The sequence below is a fragment of the Ailuropoda melanoleuca genome, chromosome X (assembly GCF_002007445.2).
Source record: "Ailuropoda melanoleuca isolate Jingjing chromosome X, ASM200744v2, whole genome shotgun sequence".
Taxonomy (NCBI): Eukaryota; Metazoa; Chordata; class Mammalia; order Carnivora; family Ursidae; genus Ailuropoda; species Ailuropoda melanoleuca.
Genome location: NC_048238.1, coordinates 28,801,259 through 28,807,181, shown reverse-complemented (window position 1 = coordinate 28,807,181; position 5,923 = coordinate 28,801,259). Strand labels below are relative to the sequence as shown.

The 5,923-nt window shown below is 39.0% G+C and overlaps 2 pseudogenes; both read left to right on the top strand.

Annotated features, from left to right (window-relative positions):
- Positions 1–250: 250 nt before the first annotated feature.
- LOC117797404 lies at positions 251–1,059 on the top strand (annotated as a pseudogene).
- Positions 1,060–4,530: 3,471 nt separating this feature from the next.
- LOC100473963 lies at positions 4,531–5,339 on the top strand (annotated as a pseudogene).
- The last annotated feature ends 584 nt before the right edge of the window (positions 5,340–5,923 follow it).

The following is a 5,923-nucleotide window of genomic DNA, read 5'->3' as shown; positions in this document are numbered from 1 at the left end:
ATAGCAGTGTTTACCCATGGAACTACAAATAACTATGTGTATATCTGGAGCTATGTCTATGTGAGTGTGGAGTTTTTAAGGGAGAATTAGAGTAGATGAGGCAGAACAGGGACAGGACAGTGAATAATTGCGTTTGGTAAGTGCTTTATCTTGAAATTCTGAGGAAGCCATTGAGTTTTTCCACCCAAAGGGTTTATATAATAACTTTTTAGAAAGGTTAATTTGGAAAAGGGGCGGGGCTCCCGCCACCATGGCATCTCATGGGGTCCTTGGCATTTTCCTCCTCTATGCTCTCCCCCTCTTGTATCTGGAGCTCTGGCATGGGATCCCCAACCTAGGAGTTAACAATCTATTGTTGCTGTGTGGCCAGGTTTTCTTACTGCTTGCTGTTTAATTATTTCTGTGACTACCTCATGGCTTAATTCATTTAAATCGTCCCAAGTGTATCTGAAAGAAGAAGAGAAGAATGAGAAAAGGCAAAAACTTGTCAGAAAAAAACAAGAGGCACAGGGTGAAAATACCTGCAGCTACATAGAGAATGTTCTAAAACCTCACCAGGAAATGAAACTGAGAAAACTTAGTGTGTGTCTATCAGGTGACAGGTGAAAACTAGAAGTCAAGTGGTGGCCATGAACTTGGGGCTGATGAAGATTTGGTGCTTGAAAATGAGAGTCAGACGTCTTTTAAAACACAAGCAGAGAAACAGCAAAGAAAGGGAACTTGCCTAAGACTTTAACCAACATTTCACTCTCTGTTGAGCAGCTCACGCAGAAAGAGGTTCTTGATCTTCCTGGAGAACCTCCTGAAACAGCCGAACAAGTAGGTGCTGTTGCTCCGCGGTGTCCCAATGGGAGTGTCCTGAGAAGATTTTTTAAGTCTTGCAGTTCACAGGTCTAATTTCACTGGGTGATGAAAATCGGGTACCACACATCCCTATACAGCTTTTCTACTTCCTTTCCCAAAAGACCTCTGGAACTGGAGGAAGGCTGGTCACTGCAGAACATAGGAATAACTATGGATATTGTACTCAATGTGGAAAAGAAAGAGCAGAGCAACTAATTAAGAAAGGAGAACTACCTGTTCTCCATAAAATCAGTGATGCCATGACCTTACAGGACAATAAAGGATTCACATTAAAATCATTGCCATACTTTGAATGAGCTCAAGGCAGCAAACCCTATAATGTTGAGATCCCTGGGAACATATGGATATAAAGGATTAGAAAAGGGTTGCTCTCCGCATATAATAGTTTCTGGAATGTGCCATCTTATGTACCAAATGAAAACTAGATAAAAATGTACCCAGAAAGGCACTCGATGATTTGTATTTTTTCCTCTCTGATACCATTTATCACTATGTTGAAAAAGTCTTATGACTTTGTTTTCTGCCTTTTCAGTCCACGTTGCCACACTGAACATTTCACAATTCAAACTCTTTAAAGTCTATTAAATAGGAATGGTTTTTTCTGTTTTTCTAGAAATTAAACTTTGAAGGTATTTCAAAGGTCTTTAATGTTTTAAAGTTCATTTTGATACCTGATAAAGGGTTAGTGTCCAAAATATATAAAGAACTTAGAAAACTCAACACTCCAAAAAACAAATAATCTAATTAAAAATGGGCAGAAGATATGAACAGACATTTCTTCAAAGACCTACGCATGACCCACAGACACACACACAAAATGCTCATCATCACTCATCATCAGGAAAATGCAAAGCTGAACTACAGTGAGGTATCACCTCATACCTGTCAGAATGGCTAGAATCAAAAATACAAACAGGTGTTGGTGAGAATGTGAAGAAAAAAGAACCCTCTTGCNCATGCAATGGAATATTATTCAGCCCTAAAAAAGAATGAAATCTTACAGTTTGCAAATGACATGGATAGAGCTAGAGAGTGTAATGTGAAGCAAATTAAGTCATAGAAAGACAAATATCATATGATTTCACTCATGTGGAATTTAAGAAACAAAACAAACTAGCAAAGGGAAAAAAGACAAACCAAGAAGCAGACTATTAATTATAGAGAACAAACTGATGGTTGCTCAAGGGGAGGTGGGTGGGGGATGGGTGAAATAGGTGATGTGGATTAAGGAGTGTACTTGTGATGAGCAGTGGGTGATTAAAATAAAAAGTTTTTTTAAAAAGTTAATTTGGCAGTAGAATGGAGGTTGGATTGTAAGGGTCTGGTTTGTATGTATTAAGAAGTATATTAGGATTCTCCAGAGAAACCGAACCAATAATATATTTCATATGTATTTCTTAGTGCTTCACACATGAAAGTGTTCTTCCTTGCTTGCTTATTTCCTTATCACCTTCCTTCATTTTGTGCAAAACAAATACACTTAGAGTCTACTGTAGAGACCTGGCACTGTTCTAGATTGAGCGTATCAGTTGTCAGCAACAACCAAAGACAGAAATCCATGTTGTTAGGAAGCTTGCATGCATATAGAGTGAGACAGACATTTGCTAAAAAATAGAGATGGTATCTCAAGTATTAATAAGTACTATAGGGAAAAATAAAGCACGCAAGGTGAAAAGGGGCTCCAGGGTGATGAGGATCCTATAAATTTTAGAGAAGTTCCATTTCACGAAGGTTTTATTTAGCTACTGACATAAGCAAGTACCTGATGGCAGTGAAGTAGAGAATTGTAGAGAGATCAGATGAGAGAACTTTCTATGTAGAGAGAACAGCAAGTGAGAAAAGAATCTAATGGAGGAGCAAGCTTGCTGGGTTCAAGGAGCAACAAGAAGGTCTTTGTGCTTGTACCAGGAGGCAAGGGGAAAGGGGAAAAAATGACATCGGGAGGTAATAGGAGGCCAGGTACTTTGGGGCATTGTAAAGATTTTGACTTTTTTTCTGATTCAATGGAGAAATCATTGGAGATTTAAAGGAGTGACATGATCAGCCTTGGTTTCTCAAGAATAACCCTGGACACTGGGTTAATAAAAGACGAAAAGGGACAAGGGAAGAATCAGTAAGTCTAGTTAGATGGCTGTTGCAGAAACTAGACAATCCCTGATGGTAGCTTAGAAGAGGGTAGTAATGATGGAGCTGGGGAAAATTTCTTTAGAGTTGAGATAGACTTTTCTGGTAGCCAAATGCAGCTTTTCCTATAGAATTCAGGGCCCATGCTTTAAAACATCAGTTTGGCATTGGGTAGGTTTTTGGCTGATTTTCTCAGTTCATCAGTATATTATCAATCCTTTCAAATACTGTAGGTCTTTCAACCACATGAATCATAATAAATTGAGTCATAGTAAACATTTGTGTTTTCAGTATATCTGAAAACTTTGAAGTTAAACAGTTATCTGGAAAAGGTACAAAGCTATAGCCACTTTGTATTTGCAAAATGATTCAACAAAAATTCCTTGCTCTTCTTAGAGTAGATTGACAAGTGAACTCTTAGGGAGTTCCTTTTGGTGTTTGAGCTCCTGGGTAGGAATCGGTGAAGATCAAGGAGCTCTTATGAAAGGAAAACACTCACCACCCAATCAAGACCTCTCACTGTGAGTGGGACCCAACATCCTCCCTCCACTTGTCTAATTTTATAAATACACTATTGATCTCTCAAGTAGGCCTGTCTCAACACTGTTCTTCGTACCTTCTGTTTTTTTTCTGGCTTTATCGAGATATAATTGGAATGTAACATTGTGCATTGTGTAAGTTACAGGGTATTGACTTGAAGCATTTATATGTTCTAAAGGCCAGCCTGGTTATGTTCTTTCTTACTGGAAGTCTTCCCCTGCATCACATTTAATCCCTATGCTGACTTTGAGTTACCCATAATTTTGTTTTCCTTTCTTAGAGTAGTCAACAGTAATGTACAAAATAATTATTAAGTGCCCGATGTGAAAGATANCCCTCTCTCGCTGTCTCTCTCCCTGCGTCAAATAAAATCTTAAAAAAAAAAAAGAACCATAATTATTATTTTTTTAAAAAATTTACTTAGAGTGAGTGAGAGAAAGAGTACAGGCAGAGGGGAGGGAGGAGACTCCCTGCTGAGCAGGGAGCATGTTGTGGGGCTCCATTCCAGGAGCCTGGGATCATGACCTGAGCTGAAGGCAGACACTTAACTGGCTGAGCCACCCAGGTGCCCCAAACACAGTAGTGAATGCTACAATAGAGGTAAACTATGATACAGATAAGAGGATGCCATCTTACTGGCAATGTGTAAGGTGTTCTAAAGACTTAGCAGGGGAATTGATGAACCATATGGTAAGGTGGAAATGGCATTTCTGGAAGAAGGAATGGCATATGTGAAGACATGGATGTTTGAAATAGCAGTGTTTACCCATGGAACTACAAATAACTATGTGTATATCTGGAGCTATGTCTATGTGAGTGTGGAGTTTTTAAGGGAGAATTAGAGTAGATGAGGCAGAACAGGGACAGGACAGTGAATAATTGCGTTTGGTAAGTGCTTTATCTTGAAATTCTGAGGAAGCCATTGAGTTTTTCCACCCAAAGGGTTTATATAATAACTTTTTAGAAAGGTTAATTTGGAAAAGGGGCGGGGCTCCCGCCACCATGGCATCTCATGGGGTCCTTGGCATTTTCCTCCTCTATGCTCTCCCCCTCTTGTATCTGGAGCTCTGGCATGGGATCCCCAACCTAGGAGTTAACGATCTATTGTTGCTGTGTGGCCAGGTTTTCTTACTGCTTGCTGTTTAATTATTTCTGTGACTACCTCATGGCTTAATTCATTTAAATCGTCCCAAGTGTATCTGAAAGAAGAAGAGAAGAATGAGAAAAGGCAAAAACTTGTCAGAAAAAAACAAGAGGCACAGGGTGAAAATACCTGCAGCTACATAGAGAATGTTCTAAAACCTCACCAGGAAATGAAACTGAGAAAACTTAGTGTGTGTCTATCAGGTGACAGGTGAAAACTAGAAGTCAAGTGGTGGCCATGAACTTGGGGCTGATGAAGATTTGGTGCTTGAAAATGAGAGTCAGACGTCTTTTAAAACACAAGCAGAGAAACAGCAAAGAAAGGGAACTTGCCTAAGACTTTAACCAACATTTCACTCTCTGTTGAGCAGCTCACGCAGAAAGAGGTTCTTGATCTTCCTGGAGAACCTCCTGAAACAGCCGAACAAGTAGGTGCTGTTGCTCCGCGGTGTCCCAATGGGAGTGTCCTGAGAAGATTTTTTAAGTCTTGCAGTTCACAGGTCTAATTTCACTGGGTGATGAAAATCGGGTACCACACATCCCTATACAGCTTTTCTACTTCCTTTCCCAAAAGACCTCTGGAACTGGAGGAAGGCTGGTCACTGCAGAACATAGGAATAACTATGGATATTGTACTCAATGTGGAAAAGAAAGAGCAGAGCAACTAATTAAGAAAGGAGAACTACCTGTTCTCCATAAAATCAGTGATGCCATGACCTTACAGGACAATAAAGGATTCACATTAAAATCATGCCATACTTTGAATGAGCTCAAGGCAGCAAACCCTATAATGTTGAGATCCCTGGGAACATATGGATATAAAGGATTAGAAAAGGGTTGCTCTCCGCATATAATAGTTTCTGGAATGTGCCATCTTATGTACCAAATGAAAACTAGATAAAAATGTACCCAGAAAGGCACTCGATGATTTGTATTTTTTCCTCTCTGATACCATTTATCACTATGTTGAAAAAGTCTTATGACTTTGTTTTCTGCCTTTTCAGTCCACGTTGCCACACTGAACATTTCACAATTCAAACTCTTTAAAGTCTATTAAATAGGAATGGTTTTTTCTGTTTTTCTAGAAATTAAACTTTGAAGGTATTTCAAAGGTCTTTAATGTTTTAAAGTTCATTTTGATACCTGATAAAGGGTTAGTGTCCAAAATATATAAAGAACTTAGAAAACTCAACACTCCAAAAAACAAATAATCTAATTAAAAATGGGCAGAAGATATGAACAGACATTTCTT